The 22,264-nt window shown below is 48.0% G+C and overlaps 1 protein-coding gene across 4 annotated transcripts in view; it reads left to right on the forward strand.

Moving 5' to 3' along the window:
* AGAP3 (ArfGAP with GTPase domain, ankyrin repeat and PH domain 3) overlaps positions 1-22,264 on the forward strand; it is a 494,399-nt gene that overhangs the window by 243,824 nt on the left and 228,311 nt on the right. The window lies entirely within an intron of this gene.

Below are 22,264 nucleotides of genomic sequence, written 5' to 3' on the forward strand. Positions count from 1 at the left end.
ATTTCTTAATTAATAACTGGTCTGGAGCCAACCCAAATTAGTAGCGTAATTCACTTCAGAGGCTGGGACAGTTCGTTATAGAGCATGGAGAAACAAAGTTAGTAATTTTATATATTTTACTCCAAAAAGGTGGGCAGTGTTTACAAGAGGGTGAAAAGATATATTATAAAAGAAGACAAGTATCGTATGTACAAACAATTACAAATAAAAAGGGATTAAAGTTGTAAAAACACTTATAGTTCCTTATGTCATTTCATAGCAGAACATGCAGTGCAGGGGAGGGGCGATACATCAAGATGCATTACAGAGCGTTTCTCAGCTAGCTTCCTTGTCAAAGGCTAGTGAAAATGAGCTCACGGTCTTGTACCCCTTGGTCTTGACATCACTGAGTGGGCAAAGCTATGGAATACACTCCTACTTTCTCAGAGGGACTCAGAGTTATGGAACATTCATATCCACCGTAGCTGCAGGATGCAGCTTCTTATAGAGACGGAATTACCATTGATCTTGTTTTGCGACTAGCATTCTAATAAGATCAAACATGACCTGGCTATGCACCGTGAGTAAGCAGTAATTCGTTTCTTGGATACCAAGGGTACATGAATTTGGAACACGCACTTTGTGATGGCCCGGCCGATGCACCTTCCACATTCTCTAAATTTCATATCTCTGTCACTAATTGGGGTCAAGTTATGCTTTACTATTAAGTTTGTACATGAACAAAAGAGCACATGGTTTCAGACAAAGGACTGGTTTTCTGCACACTCCTGCATTCGAAAGGGAGGAAGCACAGAGTCCCACACTGGAGTTTCACGTTACAGCTGTATTGTCAGCAGGAAGCAAGAGCTGGGAGGAAGAGGGTCGGAAAGCCCGCAGCATGTCTGTGCTCAGCTTTAATAAACGTAGCAGAGCTCAATGTGCGTGATCATAGACAATCATACAATCATATTCCTGTCACCTCCCCTTTTGGACTGCACTACGGAGGCAGCACCTCTCGGTACTCCACCATGCGCACCTCAGCAGGTTTCCCCCGGCGAGACAACCTGTCTACATTGCCATGCCCCCTGCCCGTTTTGTGTTAGACTGTAAAGTCGTACTGCTGGAGGGCAAGGCTCTAGTGCATCAACCTTCTGTTGGTTCTGGACATGGATTGTAGCCAGCGCAGAGGGTTGTGGTCGGTCACCACAGTAAATGTGCGACCGTACGGGTAGGGCTGCAAACGTTGCAGGGCGCAGACCATGGCCAGGTACTCCTTCTCGATGGTGGAATAGGCCACTTCCCTCAGCCGTTGATTCCGGCTCAGGTACAACATGGGGTGCTCTGGGTTCTTCGAATAGACCTTGCTGAGCACAGCACCGTGGCCAAAGTTGCTGGCATCAGTCTGTACCAGGAATGGTTGACTGTTGTCAACTACTTTTAACACGGGAGAGTTGCACAGGGCAGTTTTCAAAGCCTGAAAGGCCCCCTCACAGCTGTTGGTACAGTCGATTGTTTGGGGTAGCTTCTTCCTGGTGAGGTCTGTCAAGGGTTTTGCCAGGTTACTGTAGTTTTGTACAAAGTGCCTATAGTACCCTGCAGTGACTAGGAAGGAAATAACCTGCTTCTTGGTCCTGGGGGTGGGCCAGGACGCTATCGCGTCCACTTTCCCAGGCTCTTTCCTCATGGAGTTCCCGCCTACCCAGTGCCCCTGGTAGTGGACCTCTCTCATGCCCATCTGGCACTTTCCCGGCTTCATGGTCAGACCTGCTTGGTGAAGTTGCCTGAGCACCTCCTGTAGATGCTTCAGGTGTTCATCCCAGGAGGAACTGAAAATGGCAATGTCATCCAGGTACGCCACCGTGTACTTCTCCAGTCCCTGAAGCAGGTGGTTGACCATCCTCTGGAAAGTGGCAAGGGCGTGACTGTGGACTCGTACAGTCCGAAGGATGTGATAAAGGCGGACTTTTGCGCCTCGGGGCTCAGGGGATTCTGCCACTATCCCCAACTCAGATCCATTATAGACAGATATTTTGCGCCAGCTATCCGCTCAAGAAGCTCCTTGGTGTGTGGCATTGGGTGCGTGTCAGAGGCTGTGATGACCTTGAGCCCCCTGTTGTCCACGCAGAAGCGAGTCGTCTGATCCTTCTGTGGCACGAGAACTACAGGTGAAGCCCATGCGCTTTTTGATGGTTGAATCACCCCCAGCTGTAACATCTCATCGATCTCCTGGCGCATAACCTGCTGCACCTCATCGGAGATCCGATAGGATGTTCGCCGTAGTGGGGCATGATTCCCGGTGTCCATCTCGTGGACCTCTAACTCAGTCCTTCTATGTCGGTTGGAGAACACTGCCCGGAAGGGTTCCAGCGTGGTCCACAGCTGCGATCGCTGGGGTTCAGTTAACAAAGCGCTTACCTCCATGTCCTCTATGGACCCACTGGCCTTGGCTTGGGCCAGCATGTCCAGGAGGGCGTCTTCCTCCCCGTCTTCGGGCAGGCTGCAGATCGTTTGGACGTAGGCTTCACATGCTTGATGAGCCTTCATCATATTGATGTCAAATGCCTTTTGCCTACCCCGAGCGTGGTCAAGTGTCACCACATAGGTGACTGGGTTGAGCTGTTAGTGGACGACGTACAGGCCTTCCCAGGCTGCCTGAAGCTTATCCTTTGGCACGGGGACCAGCACCCACACCTTTTGACCCACGTGGTAGGTCTGTTCCCGGGCGTTCCGGTCGTACCAGTGCTTCTGGTCAGCCTGCGTCAAGTTGTCATGCACCAACTGCGTCAAGGTCTGCATTTTGTCACGGAAGCGCATGACATACTCCACTATGGACACTTCAGAAGGGTTCCCAGGATTCCCTTACCTACCCAAGGGGTCCCCGGACTCACCTGCCATACAGGAGCTCGAAGGGGGAGAACCCCGTCGAGGCCTGCGGAACCTCTCGGTAAGCGAATAGCAGGTGTGGGAGGTACCGCTCCCAGTCGCGTCCTTGGGTCTCAATCAGCATGCATGGTATAAGTTTGATGGTACCGTTGAAGCGCTCACACAAGCCATTGGTCTGTGGGTGATACGCACTCGGTACCAGACTCTTCACCTGCATTCTCTTACAGAGAGCCTCCATTAGGCGAGATATGAATTGGGTCCCTTGATCGGTTAGCATCTCCCTGGGAAATCCTACCCATGAAAAGATGGCCAACGGTGCTTCCGCCACCTCATCCGCCCTAGTTGAGGACAGTGCCACTGCCTCTGGGTACCGGGTAGTGTAGTCTACCACAGTGAGGACGTATTGCTTTCCAGAGCTGCTGGGGATGGCCAGCGGGCCCACAATGTCCACTGCGATCCTCTGGAAAGGCTCCTCTATCACTGGAAAGGGATCGGGGAGCCTTAACAGCAGGCCCCACCTTCCCCACTCTTTGGCAGGTGATACAGGAGCGGCAGTAGTTTGTCACATCTGTCCCCATCTTGGGCCAATAGAAATGTTGAGACAGGCGGGCCTTAGTTTTGCTGATCCCCCAAGTGTCTAGCGAGCTGGATCTCCTGGGCAATCCGCAACAACCCACCCCTGAATTGGTACGGGACGACCAGCTGTCTTTCCCGCAACCACTCCTTTTGGGATTTTCCGGGTACTGTCCTCCGGTACAACCTCCCTCGTTCCCCAAACACCCTCTCCTTACCAGTCTCGGAGGTGGGTGTCTCAGCGAGGTGTCTCAAATTCTCCAAGCTCACATCTGCGCACAGAGCGGCCTGAAACTCCTGGCTAGGGGAAGCCAGAAGCGATGTCAGGGTCCCTTCCCCACGGGAACCCTCTTGGACCTGCTCTGGGTCCATCTCTGGTTCAGTCACACCTGTGACTGAGGAGGGTCCAGAAGGCAGAACGTTATCTGTGTTCCGGGCACTCTGACTGCTGGTGACATGGATTTCCACAGACCCATCAGCCGGCGCTGCTATGGGTACTACCTCCTCATCCACCCCCAACATCTCAGGAGCAGTGCTACTTATGGGGCAGTTACCTCCTCTGTGCACTAGTCAGTTGCACGGCATCACCTTCCTCGCGGTTCCCATGCATCTCCCCATTTCCTATAGCACCATCGCTTCCACCTGTTAGGGGTTCCTCAGCCATTCCACCCCGCAGAGTGACGTGGCTGAGCACTCCTGCACCTGTATACACATCATCATTAGGAGATAAACGGTTAGCAGGTAAAACATGCACATTTTCATCAAAATCATCATCATTATTAAGCTCGGCATTTTCAGAAAAATGGTTATCAGGTAAGTCATTAAACATTAAAGTATTGTTGGGTGACACATGCATTTTCCCATCGCTATCATCAGCATTAAATTGGGGAGGGGAGTCGGATATAGCATGCAACCATCCTCCCCCAAATCAGTCCCCAATAAAACATCAGTGGGCAAGTTATCAGACAGCCCCACTTCCTTCACCCTGCTCCCTGCACCCCAATCTATATACACTCTGGCCATTGGCAGGGGACAGCGGATGCCCCCAATCCCGGTTATAGTCAGGGTTTTCCCCGGAATAATCTCTTCAGGGGCCGCCAGTTCGGGTCGGATGAGGGTTCGTTCAGCCTCGTTGTCCTTGAGGCCTTTATCGACCTGGCCCCCTACGGTGACGTGCTGCACGTTGTCATACACCCTCCCAACTGCCCCACCCACCAAAAGAACTACTGCAATAGGCCCTGGGGCCTTGGCTGGGGGTTTATTCTGCTTCTCTGGACAGTGGGCGGTGATATGACTAGTCCTTTTGCAGGAGAAACACTGTCGAAGGTCAGTGGTAGGTCTGATGCTGTTGGCGACAGGGACAGGGCCTCTGGTGAGTTGGTTGGCAAGGGCACTGGTGTTGGTTGCAGGCTTACCCTCTCTCCAGCTGGCGGTGACTGGCTTCCGCTCTTCCGATTTACGTTTGGCGTCGGCAAACTTTGCTGCTTTATCCACGTCTTTGGACTCTCGGTCCATCACAAACTGTCGCTCCTCAGCTGGGCAGAGGTGTAGAAATTGGTCTTTGATCATCAGGTCTCCCAGCTGCTCAAAGGTGGTCACTGACACTCTTTGGATCCATTGGTTAAATTGGGCCCTGAGTCAATGCACCACATCGCTATAACTGTTGTGTGGGCCACGTTGGAGGTTCCGAAACTTTTTATGGTAAACCTCGGGAGTTAGCTGGTGCTTCGTTATCAGTGCCTGCTTTATGGCCTCATAGTCTTCATCTTGGTCTGGCGGGAGAGCAGCATACGCTTCCAGAGCTTTGCCTTTTAGCCCTAGGGTCAGGTATCGGGCCCATTGGTTCCCAGGTAGCCGGTACTGTCTGCAGTCTTTCTCAGATGCATGCAGAAAAGTGTCCAAGTCCCTATCCATTTTTATCACCGGAATGTGCTCTGGCCGGGTTTTAGGGATCTGAGTGCTGTTGGGCTCGCCGCTGGACTTGGTCGACCTCAGAAAAACGAAGAGAAGGGTAGGGGGTAATCACTATACACACTATTGTCTCAGGACTAGTAAACACTGCGCAAAAAAGTTTTGGAGAACGAACTCAAAGTCCTCTCAAAAACTGTGCAAGTGTTTAGTGAGAGGAATGATTGCTCAAACCAGATCACTAATGCTCTGATCCCACCGCTCTGCGACCAATATATCACGACTCACAGGGAGGATAACTTTTCATCATCCCCCACCGCTCACACTAATATGTCAAGAGCCGGGGTTGTTTGGTTGCCCAGTTCTTTTCTGAAGGTATTTATCTATATCCCACTTTCCAGTTCCGGTTTGGAAATTGCAGCTCTCTTGTGCCCCCCTTACCCTCAGGTCAGACAGGGTACTGCACCTATGATAATTAGTCGCCAGAAAGGCTGCCTTACTTTCTACTGGCTAATGTGCACACTGCAGTGAGGGCGATATAACTACTCCCACTCAGGCGGGAATGATAATTATCAATGCCGTCCGTCGCTACCAGGTTTTCCAAACACGCAGGACAAATCAGCTGCGATTTCTTAACGGGTTCGAAGTCTACCCAAAGTAGTAGCGTAATTCACTTCAGAGGACATGACAGTACGTTATAGAGCAAGGAGAAACGAAGCTAGTAATTGTATATATTTTACTACAAAAAGGTAGGCAGTGTTTACAGGAGGGTAAAATATATTATAAAAGACAAGTATCGTATGTACAAACAATTACAGAAAAAAATGGATTTAAGTTGAAAAAACACTTAGTTCCTTATGTCATTTTATAGCAGAGCATGCAGTGCAGGGGAGGGGCGATACATCAAGATGCATTACAGAGCGTTTCTCAGCTAGCTTCCTGGTCAAAGGCTAGTGAAAATGAGCTCACGGTCTTGTACCCATTAGTCATGACATCACTGAGTGGGCAAAGCTATGGAATACACTCCTACTTTCTCAGAGGGACTCAGAGTTATGGAACATTCATATCCACCATAGTTCCAGGATGCAACCTCGTACAGCTACCACGGAATTACCATTGATCTTGTTTTGCGACCAGCATTCTATTAAGATCAAACATAACCTGGCTATGCACCGTGAGTAAGCAGTAATTCGTTTCTCGAATACCAAGGGTACAGGAATTTGGAAAACGCACTGGGTGATGGCCCGGCCGAAGCACCATCCAAATTCTCCAACTTTCATAACTCTGTCACTAATTAGGGTCAAGTTATGCTTTACTATAAAGTTTGTACATGAACAAAAGAGCACATGGTTTCAGACAAAGGACTGGTTTTCTGCATTCGAGAGTGAGAGGGGACCTTGGAGTTTCACGTTACAGCTGCATTGTCAACAGGGAGCAAGAGCTGGGAGGAAGGGGGTCGGAAAGCCCGCAGCGTGTGTCTGTGCTCAGCATTAATGGACATAGCAGAGCTAAACGTAAGAAACAGCGTAAGATAGGATCCCGGATAATCCCCCCTAAATGTGAGAAACCGCGTAGGATTGGATCCCGGATAATCCCCCTAAATGTAAGAGACAGCGTAAGATAGGATCCTGGATAATCCCCCTAAATGTAAGAAACAGCGTAAGATAAGATCCCGGATAATCCCCCTAAATATAAGATACTGCGTAAAATAGGATCCCGTGTAATCCCCCCCCCCCCCCTCAAATGTGAGAAACCGCGTAGGATTGGATCCCGGATAATCCCCCTAAATGTAAGAAACAGCATAAGATAGGATCCCGGATAATCCCCCCTAAATGTAAGTAACAGCGTAGGATTGGATCCCGGATAATCCCCCTAAATGTTAGATACAGCGTAAGATAGGATCCCTGATAATCCCCCTAAATGTTAGATACAGCGTAAAATAGGATCCCGGATAATCCCCCCTAAATGTAAGAAACAGTGTAAGATAGGATCCCGGATAATCCTCCTAAATGTAAGAAACAGCGTAGGATTGGATCCCGGATAATCCCCCTAAATGTAAGAGACAGCGTAAAATAGGATCCCGGATAATCCCCCTAAATGTAAGAAACAGCGTAAGATAGAATCCCTGATAATCCCCCTAAATGTTAGATATAGCGTAAAATAGGATCCTGCATAATCCCCCCCCTAACTGTAAGATACAGCGTAAAATAGGATCCCGGATAATCCCCCTAACTGTAAGATACAGCGTAAGATAGGATCCCGGATAATCCCCCTAAATGTAAGAAACAGTGTAAGATAGGATCCCAGATAATCCCCCCTAAATGTAAGAAACAGTGTAAGATAGGATCCCGGATAATCCCCCCCTAACTGTAAGATACAGCGTAAAATAGGATCCCGGATAATCCCCCTAACTGTAAGATACAGCGTAAAATAGGATCCCAGATAATCCCCCTAACTTTAAGATACAGCGTAAAATAGGATCCCGGATAATCCCCCTAACTGTAAGATACAGCGTAAGATAGGATCCCGGATAATCCCCCTAACTGTAAGATACAGCGTAAGATAGGATCCCGGATAATCCCCCCCTAACTGTAAAATACAGCGTAAGATAGGATCCCGGATAATCCCCCTAACTGTAAGATACAGCGTAAGATAAGATCCCGGATAATCCCCCCCTAACTGTAAGATACAGCGTAAGATAGGATCCCGGATAATCCCCCCTAACTGTAAAATACAGCGTAAAATAGGATCCCGGATAATCCCCCCTAACTGTAAAATACAGCGTAAGATAGGATCCCGGATAATCCCCCTAAATGTAAGATACAGCGTAAGATAGGATCCCGGATAATCCCCCCCCCTAACTGTAAAATACAGCGTAAGATAGGATCCCGGATAATCCCCCTAACTGTAAGATACAGCGTAAGATAAGATCCCGGATAATCCCCCTAAATGTAAGAAACAGCGTAAGATAGGATCCCGCATAATCCCCCTAAATGTAAGAAACCGCGTAAAATAGGATCCCGGATAATCCCCCCTAAATGTAAGAAACAGTGTAAGATAGGATCCCGGATAATCTCCTTTATTATTATTATTATTATTATTATACATTTTTATAGCGCCATTTATTCCATGGCGCTTTACATGTGGATACGGGGCAAATCTAGACAAATACATTAAACATGAGCAGATAACAAGGCACACGAGTACATAAGGAGGGAGGACCCTGCCCGCGAGGGCTCACAGTCTGCAGGGGGTGGGTGAGGATACACTAGGAGACGGTAGGGCAGGCTGTACGGCTGTTCAGTAGGTTGAGGATCACTGCAGGCTGTAGGCTTGTCGGAAGAGATGAGTCTTCAGGTTCTTTTTGAAGGTTTCTATGGTAGGCGAGAGTCTGATGTGTTGGGGTAGAGAGTTCCAGAGTATGGGGGAAGCATGGGAGAAGTCTTGGATGCGGTTGTGGGAAGAAGAGATGAGAGGGGAGTAGAGAAGGAGGTCTTGAGAGGATCGGAGGTTGCGTGTAGGTAGGTACCTGGAGACCATGTCACAGATGTATGGAGGAGACAGGTAGTGGATGGCTTTGTATGTCAGTGTGAGGGTTTTGAACTGGAGTCTCTGGGCGATAGGAAGCCAGTGAAGGGCTTGACACAGGGGAGAGGCTGGGGAATAGCGGGGGGACAGGTGGATTAGTCGGGCAGCAGAGTGTAGGATGGATTGGAGGGGTGCGAGAGTGCTAGAGGGGAGTCCAGAGAGTAGGAGGTTGCAGTAGTCGAGGCGGGAGATGATAACTAGCGTTTTAGCGGTGTCGCGGTCAAGGAAAGCACGGATCCAGGAAATATTTTTGAGTTTGAGACGGCAGGAGGAGGCAAGGGCTTGGATATGTGGCTTGAAAGAGAGGGCAGAGTCGAGGATCACCCCGAGGCACCGGGCGTGTGGGACTGGGGATAGTGAGCAGCCATTGACATTGATGGATAGATGTGGTGGAGGGGCAGAGTGAGATGGGGGAAAGATGATGAATTCTGTTTTGTCCATGTTCAGATGTAGAAAGCGAGCAGAAAAGAAATCAGAAATAGCAGACAGACAGTGCGGGATTTTGGTCAGTAAGGAAGTGAGGTCAGGTCCGGATAGGTAGATCTGTGTGTCATCAGCGTAGAGATGGTACTGCATACCGTGGGATTCTATGAGCTGTCCCAGGCCGAAAGTGTAGATGGAGAAGAGTAGGGGTCCTAGAACAGAGCCTTGAGGACCACCGACTGACAAGGGGCGAAGTGAGGAGGTGGTGTGGGGGAGGGAGACACTGAATGTTCGGTCTGTCAGATATGACGAGATCCACGAAAGGGCCAATCTGTGATGCCAAGGGATGAGAGGATCTGTAGCAGGAGGGAGTGGTCCACAGTGTCAAAGGCACTGTAAGAAAGTGTAAAATAGGATCCCGGATAATCCCCCCTAAAAGTAAGAAACAGCGTGAGAGAATCCTGGATAATCCCCCTAAATATTATTTTGGGGAACACAAATTAATATGCACAAATGTTCCCAGCCATATTAAGATTAATATCACTCTTTGAGTTTATTTACATCAATATGTCATATATGCAAGAGTATGGTGTCCCTGACCTCCTAGTGTGTCAGAAACCGTCGTAAATCGGATCCTGGATAAATCCCCCAGTGTCAGAAACAGTGGAAGATAAGATCCCAGATAAACACCTAATATTTGAGATATTATATAGGATAAGATCCCAGATAAACACCTAATATTTGAGATATTATATAGGATAAGATCCCAGATAAACACCTATTGTATGAGATATTATATAGGATAAGATCCCAGATAAACACCTATTGTATGAGATATTATATAGGATAAGATCCCAGATAAACACCGAATGTATGAGATATTATATAGGATAAGATCCCAGATAAACACCGAATGTATGAGATATTATATAGGATAAGATCCCAGATAAACACCTATTGTATGAGATATTACATAGGATAAGATCCCAGATAAACACCTATTGTATGAGATATTATATAGGATATGATCCCAGATAAACACCTATTGTATGAGATATTATATAGGATAAGATCCCAGATAAACACCTATTGAATGAGATATTATATAGGATAAGATCCCAGATAAACACCGAATGCATGAGATATTATATAGGATAAAATCCCAGATAAACACCTAATGTATGAGATATTATATAGGATAAGATCCCAGATAAACACCTATTGTATGAGATATTACATAGGATAAGATCCCAGATAAACACCTATTGTATGAGATATTATATAGGATAAGATCCCAGATAAACACCGAATGTATGAGATATTATATAGGATAAGATCCCAGATAACCACCTAATGTATGAGATATTATATAGGATAAGATCCCAGATAAACACCTATTGTATGAGATATTATATAGGATAAGATCCCAGATAAACACCTAATGTTTGAGATATTATATAGGACTAGATCCCAGATAAACACCTAATGTATGAGATATTACATAGGATAAGATCCCAGATAAACACCGAATGTATGAGATATTATATAGGACAAGATCCCAGATAAACACCGAATGTATGAGATATTATATAGGATAAGATCCCAGATAAACACCTAATGTTTGAGATATTATATAGGACTAGATCCCAGATAAACACCTAATGTATGAGATATTACATAGGATAAGATCCCAGATAAACACCGAATGTATGAGATATTATATAGGACAAGATCCCAGATAAACACCGAATGTATGAGATATTATATAGGATAAGATCCCAGATAAACACCTAATGTTTGAGATATTATATAGGACTAGATCCCAGATAAACACCTAATGTATGAGATATTACATAGGATAAGATCCCAGATAAACACCTATTGTATGAGATATTATACAGGATAAGATCCCAGATAAACACCGAATGTATGAGATATTATATAGGATAAGATCCCAGATAAACACCGAATGCATGAGATATTATACAGGATAAGATCCCAGAGAAGCCTTTGAATGTATCAGAAATGATAATGGAAGAGATGGCAGATAAATTCCCAATCTACTATATAATTGTCTAAGGGTCACGTCCGTCTTTCTGTTTGTCCTTCTGTCTGTCTGTCTTTGTTTCTGTCACGTAAATCCCAAGTCACTGATTGGTCTCGGCAAAACGGCCACGACCAATTGGTGACGGGCACAGTCCGGCGGCAAAATGGCCGCTCCCTACTCCCTTGCCGTCAGTGCCTGCTCCATACAACCCCCCCCCCCCTCCCCCAGTCAGCGCTCACACAGGGTTAATGGCTGCATTATGCGGGGGGTAACGCACTCCGTTAAAGCTGCTATTAACCCTGTGTGACCAACTTTTTACTATTGCTGCTGCCTATGCGGCATCAATAGTAAAAAGATCTAATATTAAAAATAATTTAAAAAAAATAAATCATTATACTCACCCTCTGTTGGCCCCCCGGATCCAGCCCAGGCCTTTCCCGCTCCTCGTGAAGCTCCGGTGACCGGTCCATTCATTGCGGTCTTGCGAGATGATGACGTAGCGGTCTCACGAGACCGCTACGTCATCATCTCGCGAGACCGCAATGCACTCTTGGGACGGGACTGGAGCGTCGCGAGGAGCATCGGTAAACGCCTCGGCTGGATCCGGGGGGAAGGCGACGGAGGGTGAGTATATCACTATTTTTTATTTTAATTCTTTTTTTAACAGGGATATGGTGCCCACATTGCTATATACTACGTGGGCTGTGTTAGATACTGCATGGGCTGTGTTATATACTACATCTCTGTGCTATATACTATATGGCAGGGGTGTCAAACTGCATTCCTCGAGGGCTGCAAACAGGTCGTGTTTTCAGGATTTCCTTGTACTGCACAGGTGATAATTTAATCACCAACTCATTATTTGTGTAGGTGATTAAATTATCACCTGTGCAGTACAAGGAAATCCTGAAAACATGACCTGTTTGCAGCCCTCGAGGAATGCAGTTTGATACCCCTGCTATATGGGCTGTGCTTTATACTACGTGGCTGTGGTATATATTACGTGGCTGGGCAATTTACTACATCGCTGTGCTCTATACTACGTGGCCTGGGTTATATACTGCATGGGCAGTGTTATATACTACGTCTCTGTGCTATATACTTCGTGGCTGTGCTGTATACTTCATGGCTGTGCTGTATACTTCGTGGCTGTGCTGTATACTTCGTAGCTGTGCTATATACTTCGTGGCTGTGCTATATACTACGTGGCTGTAAACTACATGCATATTCTAGAATACCCGATGCGTTAGAATCGGGCCACCATCTATTATGTCAAAAAGGTATAAGAGAATATCCAGAATAAACCCCCAGTCTCAGTAAAGGATCGGATCCCCGATAAATCCCCAATGTATCAAAATGTTATTAGTTTGAAGGTTCATCCATGATCCTATGTGTCAAAAGTGGTTTAAAGAGACCCTGTCAGCAAGACTTTGTAATGTAATGGGGCTGTGATACTGATTACATTGATAGATGTGGGGAAGAAATCCACTTTGTAGTTCTTAATTCAACATTTGAATAGTTCTGTTAAATAGACTTTGGTGATCAGTGGCTGAGTCATCAGCCTGTCTTCAGTCTAATTCCCCGACGCCTTTGCCTGCCTTCAGTCTGTTTCCCCTACCCCTCCACCTGCCTTTCAGTCTGATTACCTGACCCCTTCGCCTGCCTTGGCTGTGATTCTCCGACCCTTTAACCTACCTTCAGTCTGATTCCCCGACTTCTTTGTCTGCCTTCAGTTTGTTATTCCCTGACTCCTCTGCCTGCCTTCAGTCTGTGATTCTCCAACACCTCCACTTGCCTTCAGTTTGTTATTCCCTGACGTCTCCGCCTGCCTTCAGTCTGTGATTCCTCGACGTTTCCGCCTGCCTTCAGTCTGTGATTCCTCGACGTTTCCGCCTGCCTTCAGTCTGTGATTCCTCTATGTCTTCGCCTGCCTTCAGTCTGATTCCCTGACTTTTCCTCCTGCCTTCAGTCTGTGATTCCTCGACGTCTCCGCCTGCCTTCAGTGTGTGATTCCTCGACGTTTCCGCCTGCCTTCAGTCTGTGATTCCCCAATGCCTCCGCCTGCCTTCAGTCTGTGATTCCCCAATGCCTCCGCCTGCCTTCAGTCTGTGATTCCCCAATGCCTCCGCCTGCCTTCAGTCTGTGATTCCCCAATGCCTCCACTTGCCTTCAGTTTGTTATTCCCTGACGTCTCCGCCTGCCTTCAGTCTGTGATTCCTCGACGTTTCCGCCTGCCTTCAGTCTGTGATTCCCCAATGCCTCCGCCTGCCTTCAGTCTGTGATTCCCCAATGCCTCCGCCTGCCTTGAGTCTGTGATTCTCCAACACCTCCACTTGCCTTCAGTTTGTTATTCCCTGACATCTCCGCCTGCCTTCAATCTGTGATTCCTCGACGTTTCCTCCTGCCTTCAGTCTGTGATTCCCCAATGCCTCCGCGCCTGCCTTCAGTCTGTGATTCCCCAATGCCTCCGCCTGCCTTCAGTCTGTGATTCCCCAATGCCTCCACTTGCCTTCAGTTTGTTATTCCCTGACGTCTCCGCCTGCCTTCAGTCTGTGATTCCTCGACGTCTCCGCCTGCCTTCAGTGTGTGATTCCTCGACGTCTTCGCCTGCCTTCAGTCTGTGATTCTCCAACACCTCCACTTGCCTTCAGTTTGTTATTCCCTGACGTCTCCACCTGCCTTCAGTCTGATTCCCTGACCTTTCCACCTGCCTTCAGTCTGTGATAACCTCGATGTCTCCGCCTGCCTTCAGTCTGATTCCCTGACCTTTCCACCTGCCTTCAGTCTGTGATAACCTCGATGTCTCCGCCTGCCTTCAGTCTGATTCCCTGACCCCTCCACCTACCTTCAGTCTGTGATTCCTTGACGTCTCTGCCTGCTTCCAATCTTCCAAGGTGCTGGGGAATAGCAGACTGCAAGCAAGTGGAGAAGCCTGGGGAATAACAGAACAGAGATAAGTGAAGGAGATGGAGAATCACAGATCAAAAACAAGCGGAGGGGCAGGGATCACAGGCTAGAGGCAGGGGCCGTGAACCAAAGACCAGCAACAGGTGGAGGGGTCAGGGAATCACAGTCTAGAGGCAGGCAGAAGGGCTGGGGAACCTCAGACTGAAGGTAGGAGAGGCCTGGGGAATCATAGACCGGTGACAGGTGGAGAGGTCGGGAATCACAGACCGGAGGTAGGAGAGACTGGGAATCACACACCGGAGGCAGATGTAGGGGCCGGGAATCACAGACCGGAGGTAGGGGGAAGGGCCTGGGAATTACAGACCTGAAGCAGGGGAAAGGGCCTGGGAATCACAGACAGGTGGCAAGGGGGAAGGGCCTGGGTATCACAGACAGGAGGCAGGCATAGGGGCTGGAAACCAAACACCAGCAACAGGTGGAGGGGTCAGGGAATCAGACTGGAGGCAGGTGGAAGGGTCGGGGATCACAGACCTGAGGTATGAGAGACTGGGAATCACAGAACGGAGACAGATGCAGGGGCCGAGAATCACAGTCCGGAGGTAGGGGTAAGGGCGTGGGAATCACAGACTGGGACAAGGCCATGGGAACCACAGACCTTAGGAAAAGGGCCTGGGAACTACAGACTGAAGGCAGGGAGAAGGGCATGGGTATCACAGACAGGAGGCAGGGAGATGGGTCTGGGTATCACAGACAGGAGGCAGGGAAAAGGGCCTGGGTATCACTGACCAGAAGCAGGGAGAAGGGCCTGGATATCACAGACATGAGGCAGGGGGAAGGACCTGGGAATCAGAGACCGGAGACAGGGGGAAGGGCCTGGGAATTATATCTGGGACGGCTGAAGTCTGGTGTTATTAGTCCAATATGCATGGCCCCTTCCCAGGCTGGTAAGATCAGCCCACTTCTGTTTGTTTAGCCTTTGCTGGGTATTAAAAATAGGGGTAACCCCATGTCCTTTTTTGGGGGGTTCCCCCTGTAACGGGGTCTACCAAGCTGGGGTACCTCTTTCAGTACCACCCCGTGTTTCAGGAAGTCCACTCTGCTTTTGCTACCTTCTGAATGAAGGACGCTGGCAGGAATTTCTTGATTACATGAGAGCATATAAAAGCTGACTGCTTCTCCACGTATTTCCAGTCTAAGAACAGCCTTTATTTACAGCACACAGAATATATAACACAGATACACAGGGCAGGCCAATAGGACCACAGCAGGCCAGACCTACATTATAATAGCCGCAGGGGGCCAGAGCCTGCCAATATTTACTGTGGGAATTACAAAGGTGGGGGGAGGTCAGAAAGACTAGAGAATATCTTGTCCAGGGGCGCAGCCTGTGGACTGATGCATTTCACATGGAAACTATTAGACATACATATACTGCATAACATTCTTGGTGCTGGGGGGTTCTGTAACACCCCCTTTTTTAATAACCGGTAAAGGCTAAACAGACAGCTGTGAGCCAATATAAATAGACTGCAAACCTTTATGGATATTGGCCCCTACCTAGAATAACATTTAATTTAACTTTGGGTGGATGTCTACAAAAGATTTTACAAAGGGAAAAAGCAATACAGCATTACAGTTACATAAAATAAAATAGAATTAAAAAAAGAACTTACTATGCCTATTACAGAGATGATTCAGCTTAGTGGATGGAAGCAATCCTATTGAAATGTCTTGCTAACGGAATCATGCCAACACTGGTATGTATCTTCCTCAGCAATGAACACAGATCATAATTTATCTTAACCTTTTATCAGCTCCTGAGTCACACCCACACACCTCCCCATAATGATCTCCCGTGGGCCAGTTTGTGAGATGTCCTCAACCCTTCAGGATTTTATGAAATTCCCAACTTATGCGATATCTTCAGCCCTGATGATCGCAGAAGTTTGAGATCGCCACCATATTTATCGGGATTTAACCGTTACCCAGAGACCAAGCTTGACATGGCTGTTGTCAGCGATCTGCCCACTATGGATTTGTGGCTTATAGGCAGGGGTTAGAGTTATGAAAAATCTGCTTCCTCTTCCCCAAATTTGTCCTGAAGCTGAAAATATATGTCCCATCACTATCTGATCTTTACACACTCCAATATTTTTATCTGCGCCCCTTGCCAGGCTGCCTATTGTACCTATAACATTCCGCTAAAGCTTCCCAGGATGTACGTTCTGAAGAGACCATAGGTATCCTGTCTTCATAACCTGTCCAATGTATAAACCTCTGTCTCTTGTACCATCCTCGCTGGCACTGCAGAGGGTCCATTGCTTTAAAAAGGAGCTGCCTGCATGTTAATTTAGATTGTCACTTTCCTACTATACCCAATTTCCTACATCTTTATGTCCATTGTATCAGCCTATTTCTAAGAGACTCCGGATGTAACCTGTTGTTTACTTACTGGAAATCTGTGTAAAAGGGGAGGCGGGAGGTTGGTGAATGCCCCCCTCACGTGTTGCTTCAGATATGTTAATATGACATCTCCCCCTTTTTGAGATAGCATGGAGGACTGATTTACAGATCGCCCAACAAGCCTACCTTACAGTCCACCCTTCCTCGATCCCACAATGCCCTTTCCTTCTGGTATTTGGAGATTGGTTCCTCCAAGGGGTTTTTCAGCGGCTACCAGACTCATTTCTAGTGGTAGCCATAAGTCTCACTAAGGACTCAACCTCACAGAGACTCTCCGGGACCTCTTCTGGGTCAGTCACTTGCCCTGTTATTCTGCTGGATGATGTGGGTCCAGAAGTCAGTGCATTACCTGCAGTGTGGCAGTGGGTGACAGCAGCTAGGTAGGCTGGAGAGTAACTGCCTGTTCCCATGTGTGTGACAAGCTGCATGCCCAACTCTCCCACCACCCTTACCGACTGTGAAAATTACTTTCCTGCCATTCTGACAGGCTGTGGAACGCACCTGCTCACTACTCTATCTGACTACGATTCCTGCTTTCCGATTTCCCCGACAGGTTATAGGACCCTCCTACCCACCACCATGACTTACTTCGGGTACAATTTTCCCACTCCCCTGATAGGCCATGGTTACCTTTTTCCCATCGTCCTGGCAGAGGGTGGGACACACTTTTTCCTCACCCTGACTGGTTGTGTGACATGCTTTCCCACCCTTGACATTCCCTGCCATCCCTTGTTACCATAAGAGCTGTGTTGATTATGGGTCAACTACCACTAGCCATGTCACATTCTGTCGTGACACTGGTCAGCTGCACGCAACCACCTTGCTTATGATCTCCATTCTTCTCCCCATCCTCCCCTGTTCCCTCAGAAACCATGCTAATCATGAGGCCGCTACCACCGGCCTAATCGCCATCCATCGTGACACTGCTCGGCTACATGCGACCCCCTTCTTTATGATCCATGTGCTTCTCCCCATCCTCCCCTGTTACCTCAGGAGCCGTGCTAATCATGAGGTAGCTACCACTGGCCATGCCACTGTCCGCCGTGACACTGGTAAACTGCATTGGACCATGTGCCACGTGATCCCTGTGCCTGCCCCCTTCGCCCTTAGGCTCCTGTTAGGGGATCCTCAGCAACATCACCCTGCAGCGTGACATGGCAGAGTTCTCCTTTTTATTATGCATCACATTCACATTATGGACAGTTGGATCACATCACACATCAGATCTGGGAGGGTTGTCAGGGATGTATTGGGCAACCAACCGTCCCAAATCTGTTCCAAATAACACATTTGTGGTGAGATTCTTGGACACCCCTACTTCCCTTATCCCCCTCCCTGCACTCCATTCCAGGAAAACCTGGGCCATCGGTAAGGGATGAAAAACACACCCAAACCCAGTGACAGTCACGGTCTTCCCAGGAATGATTTTTTCCGTTTGCACAAACTCTGGGTACGTTCTGCACCAGTGTTCTTGAGTCCAACAGTAACGGTGTTGCCCACAGGTAACCGGTTACAAATTCTCACGGTCCCTCCCAACTGCCCCAACCACAAAAAGAATAGATGCACTAGACCTCTTGGCCTCAGGTGTGGGCTTCATCTTCTGCGTCTCCGTGGAGACGAGGCTGATGTGACCGGTTCGGTTGCAGGTGTAGCACCGCTGGAAGTCAGACACAGGATGGGTGCTGGAGGATGGAGCAGGACCCCCCTAAGAGCCGGATGGCAGGGGAAGTGGGTGAGGTTGCTGGCTTACCCCCTGTAACGGCTGACTTTCACACCTCCGATGTATGATTGGCCTCATAGGTGTCTGCCATCTGTTGTTATGAACAGGTGATTCAGAACCACAATGGACCTAGTGGTTAAGAGCACACAAAGTGACCTGATAGTTACTAACATAGGACGAGCTCTGAGACGTGGAAACTCTGCTGACCGCAATCCCTAATCCTATCAAACCACACTAGAGGTAGCCGTGGAGCGCTCCTAACAAAAACCTAGGCGCCTCGGGCACAGCCTGAGAAACTAGCTAGCCCTGAAGATAGAAAAATAAGCCTACCTTGCCTCAGAGAAATTCCCCAAAGGAAAAGGCAGCCCCCCACATATAATGACTGTGAGTAAGATGAAAATACAAACACAAAGATGAAATAGATTTTAGCAAAGTGAGGCCCGACTTACTGAATAGACCGAGGATAGGAAAGATAGCTTTGCGGTCAGCACAAAAACCTACAAACAACCACGCAGAGGGGCAAAAAGACCCTCCGCACCGACTAACGGTACGGAGGTGCTCCCTCTGCGTCTCAGAGCTTCCAGCAAGCAAGAAAAACCAATATAGCAAGCTGGACAGAAAATATAGCAAACAAAAGTAACACAAGCAAAACTTAGCTTATGCAGGGCAGACAGGCCACAAGAACGATCCAGGAGAGAGCTAGACCAACACTGGAACATTGACTGGAGGCCAGGAGCAAAGAACTAGGTGGAGTTAAATAGAGCAGCACCTAACGACTTAACCTCGTCACCTGAGGAAGGAAACTCAGAGGCCGCAGCCCCACTCACATCCACCAGAGGAAGCTCATAGATAGAACCAGCCGAAGTACCACTCATGACCACAGGAGGGAGCTTGACCACAGAATTCACAACATCTGTGCTGCCTTAGCGGCCTCCTTTGGCTCTCGAACCAGCACGAACTGTCACACTCCACAGGGCAGAGCTGTAGAATCTGGTCCTTCAAAGTCAGGTCCTCGAAGGTGGTGACTGACAGTCCTTGGACCCACTGTTCAAATTTGGTTCTGAGCCCATCCACCACATAACTACAGCTGTCGTGTGGTCCACGCTGGAGGGCCCGGAACATTTTGCAGAACTCCTCAGGATTAAGCTGGTCCATTTTTTTTTTTTTTTTTATCAGGGCCTGTTTGATGGCCTTGTAACCTCCGTCTTGGTCTCGAAGGAGAGAAGCAAGCCTCTCCAGAGCTTTTCAGCGGTGGCCTAGGGTTAAATATCAGGCCCACTCCTCCTCAGGCAGATGGTACTGCTTCAAGTCCTTTCAATCCCCTGCAGAAATGTGTGCACTTCCCCTTCCTTTTCCATTACAGGAATATGCTCAGGACAGGGTTTAAAGCTGTTGACACTGCTGGACTCACTGCTCAATGGGGTGGATCTCTGCATCTTGATTTGAGCTAACTCCAGCTGGTACTGATGCTCTACTTGGGCCTGTTGCTCTGCTGGCTTTTGGAATCACAGACTCAGCTTCAGCTGTCCCTCACGATCACTGCAAGGCCATCTGCAGGTGGGGGTTTCCGTCACCCGAGCCCTTCATCAGTACTCGGGTGACGGACTGGCAGTGCATCAATTTGCAACGGTTAAGAAATCATTTGGTGCTCGGTTTTGCCCATGAAGTCAATCTGTCTCATCATACAATCACTGTGAACCCCAAGATTACCCCAGACTTCTTGCTGCCAGTCGTGTTTTATACAGACTGGCTGAAGACCTGGTTCTGGTAGCGTATGACTTCGGGGTGCGGGTAACAGAACAAAACGAACAGAACTATTAAATGTTATATTTAATCAAGAACGATAGGCAGTGTTTATAGAAAATATATACAATAGACTTTACAAAGGGGGCAAACAATACAGATCAAAGCCTATGTATATGTCTTCCTCAGCATTGAACACAGATAATAATTTGCTTTGACCTTTTATCACCACCTGAGTGACATCTCTCCAACCCCCCATAATGACCTCATGTAGGCCGGATTGTGGGATGTCATCAGCCCTTCATTATTATATGAAATTTCCAACTTATGCGATAGCTTCACTCCCATTTTGAGATCGCCACCATATTTATCGGGACTTTTCCGTTATCCAGAGACCAAACATGACATGGCTATTGTCAGTGATCTGTCCACTTTGGATTTGTGGCTTATAGGCAGGGGTCACAGTTATGAAAAAACATTCATCCTCTTCACCGATTCGTCCTGAAGCTCAAAATGTATGTCACATTGCTATCACATCTATACACACCCCAATATTTCTGTCTGGGCCCCGAAGTCAGGCTGCCTTTTGTAGATATAACCTTTCCTCTGACGGAACAAAGCTTCCCAGGAGGTACTTTCTGGAGAGACCATATGTATCCTGTCTTAATTACCTGTCCAATCTATAAACCTGTCTGACGCACAAAAAACATCCTCGCTAGCACTGCAGGGGGGTCCATTGCTTCAAAAAGGAGCTGCAAGCATGTTATTTAAAAACTAGGTGGTGGCCCAATTTTAACACATCGGAGATTCTAGAATATGTATGTAGTTTATTTCTGAAGTTTTCAGAATAATGCAATTTATACACAGGATTTGGCCGGCCGGGCGCGACCAATTAGCGAAGCGTGGTTCAAATTCCGCGACCGGACTGCGACTGTCACTGATTGGTCACGGTCGGCCGGGCGAGACACCAATCAGTGAAGCTAGGGCCGGCTCCAGGTTTTTGAGGGCCCCAGGCAAGAGTCTCAGTGGGTCCCCCTCTTTAACACAGATACAGCAGATGCACAGATACAGCAGAGAAATATAGCACAGTCAAGTAGCGTATAACACAGCCCACGTAGTATATAGCAGCCCACGTAGTATATTGCCCAGCGACATAGTATATTGCCCAGCCACGTAGTATATTGCCCAGCCACGTAGTATATTGCCCAGCGACGTAGTATATTGCCCAGCCACGTAGTATATTGCCCAGCCACGTAGTATATTGCCCAGCCACGTAGTATATTGCCCAGTCACGTAGTATATTGCCCAGCCACGTAGTATATTGCCCAGCCACGTAGTATATTGCCCAGCCACGTAGTATATTGCCCACCAACGTAGTATATTGCCCAGCCACGTAGTATGTTGCCCAGCCACGTAGTATATTGCCCAGCCACGTAGTATATAGCAGCCCGCGTAGTATATTGCTCAGCCACTTAGTATATTGCCCAGCCACGTAGTATATTGTCCAGCCACGTAGTATATTGCCCAGCCACGTAGTATATTGCCCAGCCACGTAGTATATAGCAGCCCGCGTAGTATATTGCCCAGCCCGCGTAGTATATTGCCCAGCCACGTAGTATATTGCCCAGTCACGTAGTATATTGCCCAGCTACGTAGTATATTGCCCAGTCACGTAGTATATTGCCCAGCCACGTAGTATATTGCCCAGCCACGTAGTATATAGCAGCCCGCGTAGTATATTGCCCAGCCCGCGTATTATATTGCCCAGCCACGTATTATATTGCCCCGCCACGTAGTATATTGCTCAGCTACGTAGTATAATGCCCAGCCACGTAGTATATTGCCCAGTCACGTAGTATATTGCACAGCCACGTAGTATATTGCCCAGTCACGTAGTATATTGCCCAGCCATGTAGTATATTGCTCAGCCACGTAGTATATTGCTCAGCCACATAGTATATTGCCCAGCCACGTAGTATATTGCCCAGCCACGTAGTATATTGCCCAGCCACGTAGTATATTGCCCAGCC

The sequence above is a fragment of the Ranitomeya imitator genome, chromosome 6, assembly GCF_032444005.1.
Source record: "Ranitomeya imitator isolate aRanImi1 chromosome 6, aRanImi1.pri, whole genome shotgun sequence".
In the NCBI taxonomy this organism is placed as follows: Eukaryota; Metazoa; Chordata; class Amphibia; order Anura; family Dendrobatidae; genus Ranitomeya; species Ranitomeya imitator.